The sequence below is a fragment of the Gopherus evgoodei genome, chromosome 19 (assembly GCF_007399415.2).
Source record: "Gopherus evgoodei ecotype Sinaloan lineage chromosome 19, rGopEvg1_v1.p, whole genome shotgun sequence".
Classification (NCBI taxonomy): domain Eukaryota; kingdom Metazoa; phylum Chordata; order Testudines; family Testudinidae; genus Gopherus; species Gopherus evgoodei.
The window spans coordinates 279349-299963 of NC_044340.1; positions in this window are offsets into that span (position 1 = coordinate 279349).

Here is a 20615-nt window from a genome sequence, read left to right on the forward strand (position 1 = left end):
GTTAAGGATCTGTGGTGTATGGCAGTTGTGATGAAGATAAAATGTGTGCCTATGGATAGAAGAGTAGAGGATATGTACTGTAAGGTGACTTGACTTTTAATTTCCTTGCTTTTGTGTTTTTGTATTATGTGTGTAACAATCATAACTGTTTTTATATACTAATAATGTTTGGTTTGATACTGTAGGTCAGCAAATGTTCTCCGGTACTAAAGTTTTGAACAGTACAGTGACTGTCTGCTTATTTTAGAAACAGTAGCCTCTCTGTAGTTAAGGCTGGAGCTACTGCACCATTCTATTATAAACCCCTCCTAACTACACCAAAACTTAAACCAGTCTAGCTGAAATTGCTTGGTAAACTGGGTGCAAGCAAACAACATGTGTTTTAATACTGCCAAATGTAAATGTACACATCAAGGAACAAAGAATGTAAGCAATACTTACAATATGGGGAACATTATCCTGCAAAACAGTGATTCTGAAAATGATTTGGGGTCCTGGTGAATAATCAGCTAAAGATGAACTCCCAGTGCGATACTATGCCCAAAAGGGCTAATGTAGTACTTGAATGCGTAAATGGGAATCTCGAGTGGGAATAGAGAAATTATTTTACCTTGTATTTAGTCCTGGTGTGACCACTACTGGGATACTGTGTCCAGTTCTGGTGACAATTCAAGAAGGATGATGATAATTGGAGAGGGTTCAGAGAAGAGCCAAGAGAATGATTAAAGGATTGAAAAACATGCCTTATAGTAGTGGTCCCCAGTGCGGTGCCCACGGGCGCCATGGCACCCGTGGGGGCATCTTAATGCGCCCGCGTCCTGGACCTCGGGAGAGCACCCGCCGAAATGCCACCAAATTTCAGTGGCATTTCGGCAGGGACACCTCTCGATGACGATGCTTGTTGCCAATAAGTGATGTCATCGAGAGGCGTTGCTCCCAGATTTCGGCAGGGACCCGTCTCGATGACGCCTCTTGCTGTTGTTGGCAAGTGATGTCAAGTGACGTCATCGAGAGGCGTTGCTCCCAAATTTTGGCAAGTGGCTTCATCGAGAGGCATCACCACTGAAATGCCACCGAAATTCGGCAGCATTTCGGCGGGTGCTCCACCGCCGCAGTGGTCCTTCGTCTGGCGCCTGCCAGACAAAATGGTTGGGGACCACTGCCTTATAGTGATAGTCTCAAGGAACTCCATCTATTTAGCTTAACAAAGAGAAGGTTCAAGGGTGACTTGATCACAGCCTATAAGTATCCATATGAGTAACAAATATTTAATAATGGGCTCTTCAGTCTGGAAGACAATGGCTGGAAGTTGGAGCCAGATAAATTTAGATTGGAAATAAGGCACATATTTTTAACAATGAGGATAATTAACCATTGGAATATATAGCAGGGTGGTCACCCCACTCCTGTGTGGCGGGGGTTAAAAACTGCCCAGGGAAAGGGCTTCCCCGGGAAGCCAATTAGGTGCTGGTTTGAGGCAGCCAATCAGTGCTCGGCTGGGAGTATAAGAAGGCCTAAGGGTCACAGTCTCTCTCCAGCCTTGGACGGAGAAGGACCTAGCTGCCTGGGAGCACAGGGTACCTGACGCAGAGCAGTGCTGGGGAAAGGCAAGAAGAGCTGGGGAGCTCCAGGCTGAGGCCTTGGTTAAGGCCAAAGCAGGGTCGGGCTACAGAGGTGTAGCCCAGGGATAGGCAGAGGCAGCTGGTCCTACCCCCTTGCCAGTGATGAGCGGCCATTACAGACTGCAGTCTGCCCCAGTGAGAGGGGGCTAGATGATGACTGGCAGTAGCCACTGAGGCAAAATGGTCTTAGAGAGTTGGAAGTTCCCCTGGGATGGGAGACCCAGAGTGTGGGGGTACTGCTGGGGCAGAACCCTGAGGTAAAGGGGCACCAGGGTCCGGACGGACATGGGGGTCTGAAGCAGGTGAGCCACTAGCTGGCAGAAAGCGCACCAACGCTGGAAAAATGCTAATTGCCAGGATGACTAGCAGGAGGTGCCACACCGGTGAGTCTTTTGACCTTGCTACAGAATAACTTACCAAAAGTGATGGTGGATTCTCTTATCACTGACCATTTAAAAATCAATATTGGATGTTTTTCTAAAAGGTTTGCTGTAGTTCAGACAGGAAATATATTGGGAATGTCTATAGCCTGTGTTATGCAGGAGGTGTTGTAATAATTGGGCCTACAAATTAAAACTTACCTTATTTGTGGACTCAACTGTGAGAAGTGAAAGTTCATAAAATGTAATAATGCCTATAACAAAATATTGTTGGAAAAATGTGTGAAAGGAGACAGAATGACTAAATTAGTCGAAACAAAAAAGCCTATTAAAGAACCGTGTTAAGATCATGTCTGGCAAACAAGAGAAGTGTAGAACCGGAAAGTAATGAACAAAAATTGGAGTGTCAGAAATTAGGCCTAACTGATGTGCTGAATAAAGAGAAGATGAGCTATTCTGCCTATCACTCCCTTTTGGGGTCCCTAGAAGAAGAGACTGGGCAAAGAATCAGGCTGTTTGTCAACCAGTGCTGGCTGGGAGATGAGAGAACTGGAAGGAGCAAGCCTCACCATCATGGTCAAACACATACAGTCTATGGAGGACTGTTTAAAAAAAAAGACATTATACCTATTTCCTAGAACTGGAAGGGACCCTGAAGGGTCATTGAGTCCAGCCCCTTGCCTTCATCAGCAGGACCAAGTACTGATTTTGCGTCAGATCCCTTAGTGGCCCCCCTCAAGGATTGAATTCACAACCCTGGGTTTAGCAGGCCAATGCTTAAACCACTGAACTCGCCCTCCCCTAGTTGCACCAGCCAGAGTGATCATGGTTGATAGCATCACACCAGATATTGTATAGTGAAGTTCCCAGATCTGCCTCAGTAATGCAAATCCATGAATCTCTGGGGTGGCCTCATGGATGGCGCCAGATAGGCCAGGATGTTCACCCCTTCATGTGTTGATGGAGAGCTTGAGAACACGGTGTGCTGGGGTGTTTTTGTCCATTCTGGTGTGTTGGCCGAAGAGCATGCAATGTTGCTTTTGAATATAATGAACTATTGAAGGAAGGCCGGATTGTGAGATTGTGACATTTCACACAAAGTCAAACCACTTTGTACTTGGATTTGGCTCAGACAGCACATATGGAATCCCCCTAGCTCAGAGGTGGGCAAACTACGGCCCTCGGGCCACATCCGGCCCATGGGACTGTTCTGCCTGGCCCCCGAGCTCCTGCCCCAGAGGCTAGCCCCTGGCCCTCCCCCGCTCTTCTCCCTGCCCCGCAGCCTCAGCTCACTGCGCCATGGGTGCAATGCTCTGGGCCATGGGGCTGCGAACTCCTGGGGCAATGCAGCTGCAGAACTCAGCCTGACCCAGTGCTCTGTGTTGTGCAGTGCGTGGCTGGCTCCAACCGAGTGACATGGCTGTAGCGCTGTGAGCCACTGGTGCTCCAGGCAGCATGGTACAGGGATAGGGAGCAGAGGAGGGGGGTTGGATAGAAGGCAGGAGAGTTCGGGGGGGTGGTCAGGGGCCGGGGGCGTGGATATGGGTGGGGGGATCAGAGGGTGGGGAACGGGGGTTGAATGGGGGCAGGAGTTCCAGGGGTGGTCAGGGAGAAGGGGTGGTTGGATGGGGCAGCAGGGGGCAGTCAAGGGGTTCCAGGGACAGTCAGGGAACAGGGAGAAGGGGGGGTGTATGGGGCAGAAGGGGGGGTGTATGGGGGAGGCAGTCAAGAAGGAGGGGGGGTTGGATGGGGCAATGGGGAGCAGCAGTGGGGGCAGTTAGGGGCGGGGGGTCTGGGGGCAGTCAGGGAGAAGAGGTGGTTGGATAGGGCAGGGATCCCGGGGGGCAGTCAGGAAGGAAGAGGGGGGTTGGATGGGGCAGCAGATGGGCAGTTAGGGGCAGGGGGCCTGGGAATGGTCTGGGGACAGAGAGCAGGAGGGGTGGATGGGGCAGGAGTCTCCGTGGGGGCTGTCGGGGCAAGAAGCAGTGGAGAATCAGATAGGGGTCGGAGGCCAGGTCATGCCTGGCTGTTTAGGGAGGTACAGCCTCCCCTAACTGGCCCTCCATACAATTTCTGAAACCTGATGCGGCCCTCAGGCCAAAAAGTTTGACCGCCCCTGCTCTAGCTGCTCCAAATCTTCCTGCAAGAGGCTCCAGGTTTCTGACCTATATAGCAATACAGGTAGTACACAGATTTGGTAAATCCTGAACTTCGTCTCAGCACAATGATATTTTTACATCCATAATTGAGACCTGGATTTCGTACAGGAGGTGGCAAGACCTATTTGTCAAATAATGTCTGGTTCGCGGTGACTGTTTGAACTCTGCTTGTAGTCTAGATAGATGAACTCATCGGTGCTTTCCATATTGTGCTTCAGTACAGGGATTAAAATACCACTGTGGCCTCAAGTGCAGACGTTAAAATGTCAGCTTCAACAGCATGCAACCTTTGGAACTGCTACTACTACTAATACTTCCAGAAGCCTTCTGCCAAAGCTTAGTTACCTCAGATATCTGGGTCCTTGGCATTATTCAGTAAGCCATGAGCCAAGGCTTTGGGAACTTCCTCCAAACTGCCCCCTTGAGAATGTCAGAAAGGGACTTTTAATTAACTTCTTTCCTTGGGGGGAAAAAAAGAGACTTCAGTTTTCAGGGCCACCAAACTGGTATCTTTTGCCAGGATTAAAATGTGGTATATAGTGGCTCTCAAACTTTTTTTTACTGGTGACCCCTTTCACATAGCAAGCCTCTGAGTGTGACCCCCCCTTATAAATTAAAAACACTTTTTTATATATTTAACCCATTATAAATGCTGGAGGCAAAGTGGGACTTGGGGTGGAGGTTGACAGCTCACGATCCCCCATGTAATAACCTCGCAACTCCCTGAGGGGTCCCAACCCCCAATTTGCGAACCCCTGTTCTAAAATCTATAATGTTTCTATTGTTTATTTTCAGGACTGTGTATGGGATCAGTGTTGCCAACACACCTGTAAATTTAGACGAGATATCAAATGTATCAGTGGAGATTGTTGTTGGAAATGTAGGGTAAGCTATAAATTCTGAGTGATCAGAACCTAACACATTTTCTAACTATAACCCAAGTATCTAACAATAGCCCTGATAATTAACGCTTAACTTTAAATATGTGAATAATCCAGTTCAATACTTAAGAGTATTTAGGATTGGGGAAAATTGTGCATACTATATATTATTGCTTACTATACTTACGTACGGAAAGAACCATTGAACAAGTCACTATTGATATATCAAGCTACCTAAAATATTGTCAAAATAATATTGATAATTCAAGGCAGTATTGTAAATGACACCTGACAGAAGCAGTTGTATAAACACGTACTTAATACTCTGTCTGAGCACTGCCAATAAAGGTGCACATGCCATAGGAGTTAAGCAGAGGCCAATGACTCAAATGACCAAAAAGGGAGTTGATCTTCACTTTGTAGCATGGGATCAGCTTTTTGTTATTCAAGTCATCAAACAAAAACTTGTTTTTAAAAACAAAAGGCTGAAAGGCTTAGCTTTCTTATATTTAAAAAAATGTGGTGTTAGGTTTTCTTGTTATGTTGACTAATCAGTATAAATATCAAATATTGTGATTTGCATAAATTCTATTCCTTAGTAGTTATAATTAGAGCTGATTGGAAAAATGTCAATGAAACCATTTTCAGTCAGAGAATGCAGTTCTGTCAAAGTCTAAAAGCTTTGCAAAATCATGTAAATTTTGTCTAAATTTAAAGAGAAAACAAGGGAAAAGAATTCTTAACAATATAATTTCAATTCTTTATCTTTAATATTTTTGTTTGATATATTATATAATAAAATTAAAATTTTGAAAACAAAATGAAGCATTTAGATCAGCTTTAAATGATTTCCCCCATGCTATTTTCTTTCATAGAGAAATTTGAAGTTTAGGGGTGTTGTTCCTAATCAGAAGACAGGTATCAAAATCTTGAAATCCTTTGTAAATTTCCATCTTCCACACAGCTCTAGTTATAACCTTTCTACATATCATGAACAGGCCCCCTATTTCTGTTTTTTTTCTACTAGTTTGTGCGAAATGGTACATTATGTAGAAGCACTAGTGAAGATGATTGTGATCTAATAGAGTACTGCAATGGTTCCTCTGCACACTGTACACCTGACTTCTGGGTCATGGATGGGCACCCATGCAACCGTAATACAGCCTATTGCTTCAAAGGAGTGTGCCAAACTGCTGATAAACAGTGTAAAAAACTCTTTGGTAAAGGTAATAATGATAGTTATTTGTTTCCAAAATCTAATTCTAGTGAATGCTATCATCAGTGTTTCTATCTCTATGAAGGTGGATAATTATTATTTGTCACAGATGACATAACTAAGCATAGATACTTGAGGCAACTTGCCTGGATGCACTGCGGTTTTCTAGATAAGACTTGGGTTTATGGCATCAAAGATCTGGGTTTTGTTCACAGCCCAGCCACAAACTTTCTAGGTAACTTTGAGTATTTCCTTTAACCTCTTTATGCTTCAGTGACTACATGGGTAAAATATGGATAACTATATTTTATACTTCTGGTGATGTTGTGAAGCCTGCCTGCATAAAATACATGTATGTAGGGCAGAGATTTATTAAGACCAGTCAGTGTAAAAGGTGAGACTAGAATTCATGACTACCTGAATCCTAGCAGCCTGCACATTCCAGGGGGCATTTTGATCGGGGGAGTGGAGAGGAGATAATGGCGCTGGTATTTTGGTGTGAAGAGTTTTTGTTTTTTTTAACCATGTCATGGGCTTTCTAAAATCATGTGTCAAGTTGGTTTGGAGCAATTAGAAGGCCTGGTTAATTCACTGTGAAGCTAATTTAGCTTCAGAAACTTGTTGTGGATACTCCAAATTAGCCTGTAAATTAGAATTTAGCAACATTTCCTATTACGTATGTGACTGAACAGAATTTCTAGTGGGCTTATCTGTGTTATCTTACACCCACATTTTATGAAGATTAGAAAGATGCATACCACACGTTAGGGCTATCATGGAAAGTGTTTTGCAACCATAACTATAGCAGTTGCTGTAAATGTTATTATATTAGCAAAAACAACGAATAGTCCTTGTGGCACCTTAAAGACTATCAAATTTATTTGAGCATAAGCTTTCATGGGCTAGAATCCACTTCATCAGATGGATGGAGTGGAAAATACAAGAGCAGGTATAAATACACAAAAAGATGGGAGTTGCCTTACCAAGTGTGAGGTCAGTCTAACGAGATAATTCAGTTAACAGTAGGATACCAAGAGAGGAAAAATAACGTTTGTAGTGGTAATGGAGTGGCCCATTTCAAACAGTTGACAAGAAAGTGTGAGTAATGGTAGGGGAAAATTAGTAGGGGGGAAATTAGGTTTAGGTTTTGAAATGACCCAACCATTCCCAGTCTTTTTTCAGGCCTAATCTGATGGTGTTCAGTCTGCAAATTAATTCCAGTTCTGCAGTTTCATGTTGGAGTCTGTTTTTGAAGTTTTTTTGTTGAAGAATTGCCACTTTTAGGTCTGTTATTGAGTGATCAGGGAGATTGAAGTGTTCTCCTACTGTTTTTTGAATGTTATAATTCCTGATGTCAGATTTGTGTCCATTTATTCTTTTACGTAGAGACTGTCCAGTTTGGCTAGTGTACATGGCAGAGGAGCATTGCTGGCACATGATGGCATATATCGCATTGGTAGATGTGCAAGTGAATGAAGCTTATATTAGTAAGCCTAATGAGATGATCTGATGGGTCTTTGCCATCCTTGTCCAAACTGATCTGATTCATAAAATGCTGTCAACCTGCAGCTACAAGGCCCCCTGCTTCATCAGGGACAAGTTATTTACTCCTGGTGTATGGAATAAAAGCTGCTTCATGCCGACTCTAGTGATAACAACCGGAGCCCTCTCCTTGCCCCTAACTGGAACACATCACATGTTCCACATGTGGACCTCCATATCCTCTGTTTAATAGGAAAGCTCCATACCTATTCCTTTAAGTCCAGAAACAACGTACACACGTTTTAGACACATTTCCAATGGTTGTCAAACACTCTCAGTACCACACCTGACACATATACCTTCCTATGGTAGAGCACTGGATTGTCTTTAGAAGTTCTGCTGATCTAGGTAAATAGATACCTCTACCAGTCTATAGACTGAACATTTTTCTGAACATTTTTCTACCACTAATTTTTGCTGCGCTTGGCAATTGCCTGTTCTGCCTGTATTTTGAAGTCAGCTGTGGCAGAGCATTTTGGGACTAATGAAAAAGAGAAGGTTGCCCACTTGTTCTAGGAGGAGGCCATAACTGAATAGCTGTGAAGGAAGCCCAGGTTTGGCTTGAAGCAACCCTGTGTCTGTGACCTGCAAACTAGACTAGACAGTGCACCCGAAGACATTGCAGAGAACAATTCTGCACTGGCATGTGTTAGAGGTTCCAACAAAGCATTTCCCAGTTCTGACTACTGTAAGTCTATGACAAAGTCTAATCAATGTTATTGTATTTGTAGCTTCAAAAAGTGGCTCTCTCGCATGCTATGAAGAAATTAATGGCCAAAAGGATAGGATGGGACACTGCGGCTCCACTAAGGCGGGTTACCAGACTTGCGAATGGAAGTATGTTTTGAGAAATAGAAATGTCTCCCTATAGGAGTAGTACAAGACGAAGCATGACATCTTGGCTGATTGTGTTGAAAGTAGCTCGGATTTTGAAAATTTTTAGCTGGTTTGTTTCTGAACTTTGCTACACTAGAGTTCAGAAACAAAGTGGTTAAAATATAAAAGTAATTTTTCCTGTGTTACAGTGTTTGCTGGTGGTCTTTAAATTGCCTACTTTCCTTTGGCATATTGGCATTGGACTGTGACATGCTAGATTGCTGGTCCATTTCATCTGACATACGAGGTAGCAGTGAAATTACTGGATGATATTACTGTAATAAGAGAAATTCTCATACAAGCATCTTGATCAAAATGTTCTCTAATGTCTTCCTACCCAATCAGCGTACCATAATACGCAGAAACTGTCCAGAAGAGTTAGACAGGCTGGAGGAATTTGACTGCAGCTTGATTGCCAGTTGACATTCCACCACTACTGCCCAAAAGGAGCAGGCAGTAGCCTGCTTGCCCAGTGGCAGATTACCAGTATGCTGATTTAGGCTTCTAGGCCCAGATCCTCAAAAGTATTTAGGTACCTAATGCCCATTGTTATCAGTGCCTAAATACCTTTGAGGATCTGTATGGTCTTCTCCACTCAGAGATGTTATTTAATTGAAAACCATGGAATCTTTTAAGTATATGTAAACAGCTGCTGGCCTGTTTTCCCAGCTCAGGAAGAGCTCACTGCCATCCCCACGTCCTTTTTCGGGGCACAGCCTTACTCTTTAGTAGAAAACTCAGGCAGAGTATCAAACCAAAACAGTTTCTCTGCCCACCATAGGCTACAGCTCCCACATTCTTTTCCCCCACTTGGTTCTCTCAGTACTGAAAGGAGGACACACCATGAACTTCAATCCCTCTGCTTCAGGGTCTATTACAAGAGTCTCTCTCCCACCTGCAGCCCCTCTTCAGCTGAGCCACTTGCTGGTTTTATAATCATTTGCTTCCTTCCAGCAGGGTCTGGCCAGCCCCAGGCTTCTTGGACCCTAAGGGGGAAGGCACCCTGTTACACAATATACTTCTGCTGACCTATTCTGTTCTTCTATAGGATTTCTACTTTAGGTCTACTTAGTATCCCGTCTGACAAAGGCTAGGCAGAGGGAGAACTAGATAACTGCTTATTAAGCAAAATGTCCTTGTTTTACTGTTAGTTCCTTCTCTCTGTTTGCTTCAGCAGAAATCTAGATTGTGATCCCTCTAAGGCAGATAATATCTTTTTAACTTGTTTGTACAGTGTCTAGTATAATAGGGTTCTCATTCTCAAATGGGGGCATTAGCGCTACCATAATACAAATAGTAAATAACAATCCCATTGATTATTGTCATCTCACCGTGGTTCAGAAATTCCTATTTTGTGTAGGTTCTCTTCACTTGCCAGGCATTTCAGTTCACCTATTTTTGCCTTTAAGATAAATGCTTTGATATACAAATATTTGTAGTCTATATACTTTAAACTTTATATTTCCTCTTGCCCTACAGAAATTAAAATTGAAGAGAAAACTATTAACTTGAAACTGGAATGTTTTATTGTTGGTAAAATACTTTCAAAAGACACTTTAAAACTTTTTTAAAATATGCTTCTAAATTAATTTTGATGGGCTCTGAGGGGTGCAATTTATTTTAATTTAAAAATGTTATATCCACTATCTAGTCCTGTGGGCAAATCAAACAAACAAATTAATCAGACAACTGGCTGCATAAAAAAAATCACAAACTGACCACTAACTCCATACCATGATAAAAAAGCAAGGAAGTGAAAAATGTCATTCCTGACCAAAGTGACCCAAAGAGGCCTTGCAAATGTAACCACTTTATTTCAAGCAGAAGCCTGAGTAGATTGATGGACTTTGCAGCATTCCCTGAAGAGTCAAGACTAGCAAATTCTACTCCTGGGGAAATTCTGCACCACTGCGCATGTGCAAAATTTATGTCCCTCACAGATTTATTTGCTTCCTTGCAGAAAAATGACTTTCTGATGGGGAAGCAAAGGGAGCCACAAAAGCGGTCATGGAACCCTCCCCAGCTGTATGTTTCGGGTGCCCAGGGAATCAGTAGAGAGTGGCCTATGCTCCCCAGTGCCATGCTGAAGCTTCCATATTTATTTGACAAATAAAATGTACAGAATTTTGCAGAATTTTAAAATATTGTGCTTGGCACATATATATATATATATTTTTTTGACACAGAAGTAAAATTCAGGCTTCATTGGGCCAACACAGGAACAAATTCCAGCATTGTGATCCCTCTAGTAAGAACAGCCTGTCCTCAGTCAGTGATATATAAATCTAGAGACTTCTGGCAAGAAAATATCAGCTATTATTGTGGTATTATGTGGGAAGAAGTGTTCTCTCAGGTGTCCTTCTGGTTTTGCCACAGTATCAGGATGCTTTGGGAAGGTGCTTCACATGGAGGAGGAGCTTAGATACTAATTTTTTAAAACCCTTTTTTACTGTGCATGGAATATTTCACATGTGCAACAGTCTTTTTGTGTTTTATATATGTCATAGTGGTACTTCTTTAAGTAATACACGGGGAATGCAAATTTAATAATGGGCTCTTCGATCTAGCACACAAAGGTGTAACAAAATCCAATGGCTGGAAGTTGAACTAGTCAAATTCTGGCTGGAAATATGGTACACATTTTTAACAGTAAGGGTAATTAACCATTGAAACAACTTACCAAGCTTGAGGTGGATTCTCCAAGCTTGATGTTTTGCTTGGTGTTTTGCATCAAGGGACCAAAGCAAACCTAAGGGATCCCAAAAATTGAGCCCTCTCTACAGAGTATAGTTATCCCTTCTCACAGAAATTATGGTATGCTTGAATATTTAATATTTTGAACTGTCATATGCCAAATATGTAATTTTAGTTTTCTTCTCATATGTTTGTAGGGATCTCCAATGTGGGAAGTTAGTTTGTCAATATCCAAGTAATAGACCATTCATTAAGGAAAAGGCTGCTGTCATTTATGCTAGGGTGCAGAATTCCTTATGCATAACTTTAGATTATATGAAAGGGCCTCAAGTGAAGGATCCAATGTTGGTGAAGGATGGTACTCTCTGTGGTAAGCAAAAGGTAACAAATCTTTTTTTAAACTGTTAGGAATGTAAATGTTTTCCATGTAAACATACACTTTTTAGAAGTTGCTAGTAATATTGGAGCAATGATGAGCCGCACTGGCTTACTGAGTTATAAAAGTAACTGTTTTGTCCCCTGATTTACTCTAAACTAGCCAAGAACTATTTCCAAATATTTTGACGTAAAACAGGATCTGGTAAACAGCTTTCTGCTCTTAAACAGCCTGAAAAGGACCCTCAAACAGAGAGAATTTTTTCTATGCTTCCTGTTAACCTTGAATTGTATGTATGTTTGGCTTTTAGATTTGTATGAACCAGAAATGTGTAGATGCTGCTGTCCTGAAATACAAATGTGATGTAAAGAAAAAATGCAATGACCATGGAGTAAGTAAAAGCACATTATTATTATAATAATATTGTTTGGATTAATAATATTTTGGATTTGCAGATATTTTCCTTATAAATTGCCAACTGAAATAGCAACTTTAGGCTGACACTTAGCATGCAAAGTCTTCGTGCCATGGCTGATTGGTTTGGTTTTTCCTGATACTTAGAGTCATATTCTTGGTTTTCTTTATAGACAATAGTCTGTGGTACTTTACATTTGATGTGTTTTCTGAAACAGACCGTTAATTAGTTTTTTAAGAACTGAGAATTTGGTTATAAAGAAGAGAGTTCTTGAAGAGAAAGTTTCATAAAAGCATGTGTAATGGGATTTCCCCATATTTTGAGACTTCCAGCTACAAAGTGTAAAAAGTAATTAAACAGGATTTTCCCCCTTTTATTTCAGGTGTGCAACAACAGAGGAAATTGTCACTGTAGGTCTGGCTGGCTGCCACCAGATTGCAAAATTTCATCAAAAGGATATGGAGGGAGTATTGACAGTACTTTCAGAAGTGGTTAGTTATCTTTGCAAATTCTGTACCCTGTGTTGTTTTTTTCCCAGTGCAACATTTAGGAAAATAAGAATGGCCATACTGGGTCAGACCAATCATCCAGCTAGCCCAGTATCCTGTCATCCAACAGTGGTCAGTGTCAGATGCTTCAGAGGGAGTAAACAGAACAAGACAATATATCGAGTGCTCCATCCCTGTCGTCCAGTCTCAGCTTCTGGCAGTCAGGTTTATGAACACTCAGAGGTTGCATCACTGACCATCTTGGCTAATAGTCATTGATGGAGCTATTCTCCAGGAACTTACCTAATTCTCTTTTGAACCCAAATATGAGTTCCCCAGGTAGACAGTACGTTGTGTGAAGAAGTACTTCCTTATGTTTGTTTTAAACCTGATGCTTATTAATTTCATTGGATGACCCTGGTTCATGTGTTATGTGAAGAGATAAATAACACTTTCTTCTTCACTTTCTCTACACCATTCATGATTTTATAGAGCTCTATCTTATCTCTCTTGGACATCTCTTTTGTAAGCTGAACAGTCCGAGTCCTTTTAATCTCTCCTCGTCTGAAAGCTGTTCCATACCCCGAATCATTTTTATTGCCCTTCTCTGTACTTTTCCTTCACTAAAAAAGAAAAAATATCTGAAATATATACCATGGAACAGTTAAGAGTTTGCGTTATAAGGGGAAATACATAAACTGAGGTTCTACATCTTAAATGTGAAAAGAGAAAGGTTTAATACTATTCTTTCTTTTTATTATATTACTTTAATAGTATGGATAACAGCATTTTAATAAACAAATTGCTATTGGATACAAGAAAGTGATCATGTATTGTACTATCTTGATTAGATACAGTAAACTGGCTGTTATATAGTAACATTGTGGAATCTAAGATTCTTAATATGACAGAGCTGATTTAAAATCTAATCTAAATTACATGTTAAGTGATTTTGTTGATCATAGCTATGCTACTGGATTTCAATCCTATAATGCAATAGTGTGTTATTCTGGTCCTTAACTACTTTTGAATGCTAGCTGGCGATTCTACCATGTTTTGAACATTATGTGCACTCATTCCTTTAAGTATCAAAGTAGCTTGCTTGTTCAAAGCATCCTTTTTCAAAGTGTGACAGTTTGGGGAATCTCATGTTTGCAGGTTTCAAGTGTGTCTGCTATATTCACATTTTTGTTCCATTCCTTTCTATCAATAACAGGTAAATACAGGATAATATCTCCTCTGGTTGGAGACCCCACTTCCCAAATCATAAAGATCTGTGATATTTCTTTCCTTGCTAGATGCAATCATTGACAGACTTCACCGGAACACTTTGAAGAACTGGCTTCTGCTAAGTTTCTGTCTCTTTCTGCCTGTCCTTGTTTGTTCTATCATCATGATTATAAAACGAAATGAATTGAATAGATGCTGCACTAAGGAAGAATCACAAGTTGATGAGTAAGTTTATTTTGTTCACCTGTCTAATTCTAACCTTTCTTTTAGGGATCTGGAATCTTCCCAGGCACTGGGGAAGGTGGTGAGTTCATGAGCAAGACCATAGGAGTGAAATAGTTGAGTGGTGCTGTAATGTGCACACTTGTTGTGATGCTTCCTCATGGCTGGGTCTAGAAATCAGCTCTCATTAGGTCTAGCATCTCCTTCCATTGTTCGTTTGGCCCTTGGTAGCTCCAGCTCTCTTTTTGTGACTCAGCCCTCCTGCCAGATCACTATAGTCTTCCTCTTCCAGGGGTATCAAAGTCCCACTGGACAAACTGTCTATCTGAAGTCTCAGGCAGTCTTCTGACCCACTTCTGTGGTACTTTCCCAGTGACTCATAGGGGAACCTGTGCCTGCCCTCTACTTCGGGTCCCAACCCAGGGACTCTGTGCCCAGCAACCACAGTCTGCTCAAACTCTGACCCAGTTGCTGTTCCTGTGGATTCCCTCCTACCTCTCTTCTCAATCTTCTGGACCATCTCTTGGTTAACACTGGTATTTCCTCCACTCTCCCATGCCTACCTAACCCTTCCCATCTTCTTGCCAAAGTCTGTAGACCAAGGCAGGATTCCAGGACTTAGGGCTTGTCTACACTACAGGGGAAATTTGATCTAAGCTAAGCAATTTGAGTTACGTGAATAGCGTAACTCAAATCGAGTTCGCTTAGATCTACTTACCGCAGGGTCCACGCTATGCAGTGTCGACGGGAGATGCTCTCCCATTGACTCCCCCTACTCTTCTCGATCTGGTGGAGTACAGGAGTCGACAGGAGAGCGATCTGCAGTTGATTTAGCGGGTCTTCACTAGACCCACTAAACCGAACACTGATGCATCCGTCGCCGCTTGTAGGTAAGTGTAGATGAACCCAGTAGAACTCCTCCTTGTACCTAGCCAACTTGCCCGTCTCTAGAGAGTGACTTAAAATCTCCTCCCTGCAGCCCTCTTCTCATACTTCCAACTTCCTCTCTTTCCAAGGCATTGTCTGCACTACAAAGTTTTGTCAGCAAAAGTTGTGCCGCTTTAATTAAAACCACTGTTGCATGTCCACAGTAGCTCCTTGTGTCGGCAGAGTGCATTCACACTAACAGTTCTTGCATCACCACAGGGAGCAGTGCACTGTGGTAACTATCCCATTATGCAACCGGCTGCAGGGTGCTTTGGGAAGGGTTTGCAATGCCTCATGGGACAGGTGCAGCATCACATGATGCAGGTTTCTCAATCCCATTGTTCCAGGGGCAGCCTAGTAGATTGTCAGGTGCTTTCACAACTGAAACGGGTCGGGGAGGGAGAGGAGAATGGTGTGCCTGGGGTGGGGGAGACAGCAGGCTGACCGACCTATTCTGAGGCAGGGGGAGGGGAACCTCCCCACCGCAGCCTGCTCTGCCTGCCTATGGTTCTGTGATTCCCTCAGAGTTCTCCCACAGTCTCCTCAGCTGCTGGGAGCGGCATCCTGAGCAGCTCTGTAACCTTTCTGTGCTGAGGAATGCCAAAGCAGCACAGTGTTTTCTTTCTCTTCTCGCCCCTCCCTCCCCCCCGTGCACGTTGGCTGGAAGATTTTTTTCCCCAGCAGCATCCGTCGGGTTGGCCTGGGTGCCCCCTGGCGACCCGCCACCCCCTCAGTTCCTTCTTACCACCAGTGACGGTGGCTGGAACTTCCCTTAGCTCTTGCTCAGTAAACTCGTTCTTTTGCTGGTTGTATATAGTTAGTTAGGTAGTGTTCTTAGTTTAGAGATTGTTGGGGATTCTCCCCCGCCCCACACAGCTCCCCGGAACTGTGGTATGCCGCGGTCCCTGGGTTTTAAAAACTGTGGCCTGTGCGAAGCGTATGCCGAAGAGTGATCCGCGCTCGTCGTGTTTATGGTGCTTGGGGGAGACCCATCAAAAAAATCGCTGCAAGATCTGGTGCAAATTCCATCCTAGAACTGTTAAAGAAAGGGAACAGTGGCTCAAGGTGATCCTCCTGGAGGCAGCTCTATGCCCCCACTCCGACCTGGGCTCAGGGGACCTGACCTCTAATGTGTCATCTTCAGCATGGAGCGCCCCAGCACTGTCATCGAGCCCGGCGCCAAGAAAGGACTCCTTCCGAGACACTCGGCACCAACATGGCTCCCCCCAGGGTCTATCTGATAGTAGGCACCATTCCCACTTGCTGGTGCCTCAATAGAAGAAGCAGCCAGACAATCACTCCCCTCTGGCTAAGCCAAGAGATGTGAGACTCCAGGTGGGCCACTCCTCTGGATCTCCTGCCACGGCTGTGTCGACTCCTGCCCAAGTGAGGGAGTCGAGTCTGGCCCCGCCTTGGTCACCGGTGCCTACACAGCAGCTCCAGCTCCCGTTGACACCGAAAGCTTATCAGGCTGCTTGGGACCTCCTGCATCTAATGGTACCATTCTTGCCTGCCAGGAGGGTGGAACCTTCAATGCCGGTGGACCTGTCCCGTCCTCCAGTGCAGTGGAAGGGGAAGCCAGCTATGATCTTGAGGCATTTCTTCTCGCCATGCCCCTTGGCACCAACTTGCTCAGACAGAGAGCCTACCTGCTCCCCGAGCTCTCGACATTTGAGGCACTGACCATTCGAGGTAGTCTTCAGTCTCAGAGACCTCAGAATCAGAGTCCGACTCCTATTGCTCTGAGAGGAGCAGCAGTCACAGATCACGGTCCAGGAGAGACAGGAGAGAGCCACAGGTGTGGCCTCTGCAGTGGCAGAACCCGCCTCAGTGGTCCTTCAGGACTCCCTGGGCCTTTCACCAAGGACAGGGAGGAACCCAGAGTCTCTGCTCCGCGATGTCTTCCATGGCCTCAGCCACCTTCGTTCCGCCAACCGCTGCGTACCTGCCTTTGGCACCTGTAGTCCTGACACCTCCGCCTCTGGCACCATCCTGTGAGAGCTCAACAAGTTCATGAAGAAACTCAGGTTCCGCATCATCTCCTTGGCCTCCATCATCCCTTCACTAGATCCAGCAGACTGGTATGCTGCCCTTGACTTGAAGGATGCGTATTTTCACATCGCAATCGCTCAGAACCACAGGCGGTACCTCAGGTTTGTGGTCAATGGTTCCCACTGCCAATTTACTGTTCTTCTGTTCAGCCTGTCAGCAGCACCTTGAGTATTCACCAAGTGCATGGTGGTTGTCACCACTCTTCTGCAGAGGCATCAGGTACAGGTGTTTCCATACCTTGACGACTGGCTGATCAAAGGCCGCTCCAGGATCCAAGTGGAAACTCAGGTCGCATTTATCAGAGCCACCTTCGAGAACCTGGATCTGCTCCTAAATGAAGCAAAATAGACTCTGTCTCCTGTCCAGAGGATAGAGTTCATAGGAGCAGTACTGGACTCGACCCAAGCCAGGACATTCCTCCCACAGGTGAGGTTTCAAGCCCTCAATGACATGATCCAAGGAGTCATGCAGTTTCCACTACTGCAAGAAACTGCCTGAAGCTTCTCGGGCACATGGCAACCTGTACATCCGTGGTACAACATGCCAGACTCAGGCTTTGGCCGCTCCAGTCGTGGCTAGCGTCAGTCTATCGCCCAGCCCAGGACAGCTTGAACAGGATTGTGACCCTGCCTCACCCGGTCCTCGATTCGCTCCGGTGATGGATCAATGCTTTGCAGATGTGCTCAGGGGGTCCCTTTGCTGCTCCACAGCCATCCCTGTCGTTGGTGACGGAAGCATCAGACTTGGGCTGGGGAGCTCATTTGGGGGACCGCAGAACTCAAAGCCTCTGGTCGCAAGCAGATCTCTGTCAGAGAGCTGAGAGCGGTGCGCCTGGCATGTCAAACATTCCGCCCTTACCTAACTGGGCTATGTGTATCAATCATGATGGACAATATGACTGCAATGTTCTATATCGGGTGGCCAGCCTGTGGCTCCGGAACCACATGTTCAGGCACCAATTCTGGGGTTGGAGCTACAGACGCCAACTTTCCAATGTGCTGGGGGGTGCTCACTGCTCAACCCCGGGCTCTGCCACAGACCCTGTCCTCTCTTCACCCCTTCCCGCCCCCTCCCCTGAGCCTGCCATGCCCTCGCTCCTCCCCAGAGCCTCCTGCATGCCATGGAATAGCTGATTGGGAGGGAGATGAGGGGGAAGTGCTGACCTGCAGGGCTGCCGCTGGATGGGAGGCGATGGGAGCAGGGTGGGGAAGCTGATGGGGGGCTGCTGACGTATTACTGTGGCTCTTTGGCAATGTATATTGATAAATTCTGGCTCCTTCTCAGGCTCAAGTTGGCCACTCCTGTTCTATATCAACAAACATTGGGGTGCACGCTCCTCTCTCCTGTGCCAGGAAGCCTTTATGCTATGGGACTTTTGTATAGAACATATAATCCACCTGCATTGTACCTCCCTGGGATTCAGAATGAGCTGGCAGACCAGCTCAGCAGGTTGTTCTGCAGCAACAAGTGGTCCCTTCGCCCGGATATCACAAATTCAATCATACAGAGGTGGGGATTTCCCTGGATGGACCTCTTCGCCACACGACACAACAGGAAGTGCCAGCAATTCTGTTCCTTCCAGAATCACAGCCTGGGCTCCACCACGGATGTGTTCCTCCTCCATTGGGGACGGGCTTTCCTATACGCGTTCCCGACGATGCCACCCTTTCACAAGGTCATGCTCAAGATCAGCAGAGATCATGCTCAGGTCATACCGATAGCACCGGCCTGGCCCCATCAGCGCTGGTACACATCCCTCCTAGACATGTCTATGGGAACCCCGATTACCTTGCTGCTCTCCCCAGACCATCTCACCAAGATCATGGACGTCTCCAAAACCCAAACCTACAGTTCTTCTTCGAGTGATTGCTCATATCCATTCCAGGTAGGTGTGCGCGCTGCGCGTGCACGTTTGCCGGAAACTTTTTTACCCTAGCAACTCCAGTGGGCCGGCAGGTCGCCCCCTAGAGTGGCGCCACTATGGCACTTGATATATACCCCTGCCAGCCCGCCCGCTCCTCAGTTCCTTCTTACCGCCGTGTCAGTTGCTGGAACTGTGGAGTGCGCTTGCTGTCCTCCACATCTCTAGCTCTCCCTTGTACACTGTTCGTAGTTGTAGTTGTAAATAGTTTCAAAAACAGTTTAAAGTAATATAGTAGTTAGTTGTTTATTGTATATAGTTGTAGAACTTATTCGCGGGCGGGCCGTTGCCCTTCCCGGCGCCCGGCACCGGGCTCATGCCTGGTTCGCCAGGCTTCAAGCAGTGCTCGGCATGCAAGAAGCCGATGCCGACTAGCGATCCCCACGACGCGTGCCTCAAGTGCCTGGGGGAATCGCACATCATTGAGAAGTGTCGTATATGCAAGGCCTTTAAGCCTCGCACAAAGAAGGAGAGGGATCAAAGACTCCGCGCTGTCCTAATGGAAGCGGCACTGACTCCGGTACCGGCAGCGCAACCGGCCACTTCTACTCTGGCACTGGACCGCGCCGGCACCGTCCATCCCCGGCACCGGGAGCCGATCCAAGACCCTCGACGTCTGCAACACCATCTAGGCAGGCTCGAGTGGAACGCCCGGCACCTACCTTGGCCGCGGCACTGCCTGCAGGGCTGCTGTCGACTCCGGGCCCGGAAGGTCCGTCAAGTCCTGCCCCTCCTAGCTCCCCCTTGAGATTGGGGGTCGAGCTGTTAGTCCCATCTACGCCGGAGACCTTCGCCTCGGCACGGGACTTGATAGCGCTCACTGAGCCATCGCAGCCTCAAACCACGGTGCCCCCGGGGCGGGTAACCTCCAGAGGCAAGCCTATGCTGAGAGCGCCGTCTCCGGAGTCCAGGCACCGATCGCCCCGGAGATGTGAACGCTCGCACTCTGGGCGCTGCTCGCAGTCCTGGCACTGTTCTCCTCGGCGGTACCGGTCGCGCTCACGGCGCCGATCAGCATCTGCACGGTCCCGGTCTGGCTCCTCTTACCACTGGCATCGAGACTCTAGGAGCCGTTCACCTCGGCGTTCAGCTCCTCGGTCGACCTCCCGGCACCGAGCCGGTGGTAGGTCCCGATCCCGGTCGACCTCCCGGCACCGCGTCGGTGGAAGGTCCCGGTCCCCAGTGCCATCCCGGCACCGCGCTGAACGCAGATCGCGGTCCCACTCTCGGCACCGACCTCGAGGCAGATCCCGATCCGGATCCCAGCACCAACTACCACGCCATTCCCGGTCCCGATCCCGGCACCGAGGAGATCGTCGGCGTCGGCATATAGAGAGGTCTATCAAACTGGCTCGGCGCCTCCATGGCCTTCAAGGGAACCATCCGTGTCCTCTCAGGCGGAGAGCGCCTATATGCTGGGGCAGGACAGACACGCGGCCCTGTTTCAGGACCCTCCACCTCAAGAACGAGGGCCTCAGCAGTGGGGGTTTTGGACCCCCTGGGCGTACCGCCAAGCCCAGGGTCCACAACATATCAGTCCCCGCCCTGCGGTGGAACGCAGGCCACCAGAGGCAACGGTGTCTCGACCCCCTCCCTCCCTGGAGGCAGAGAACA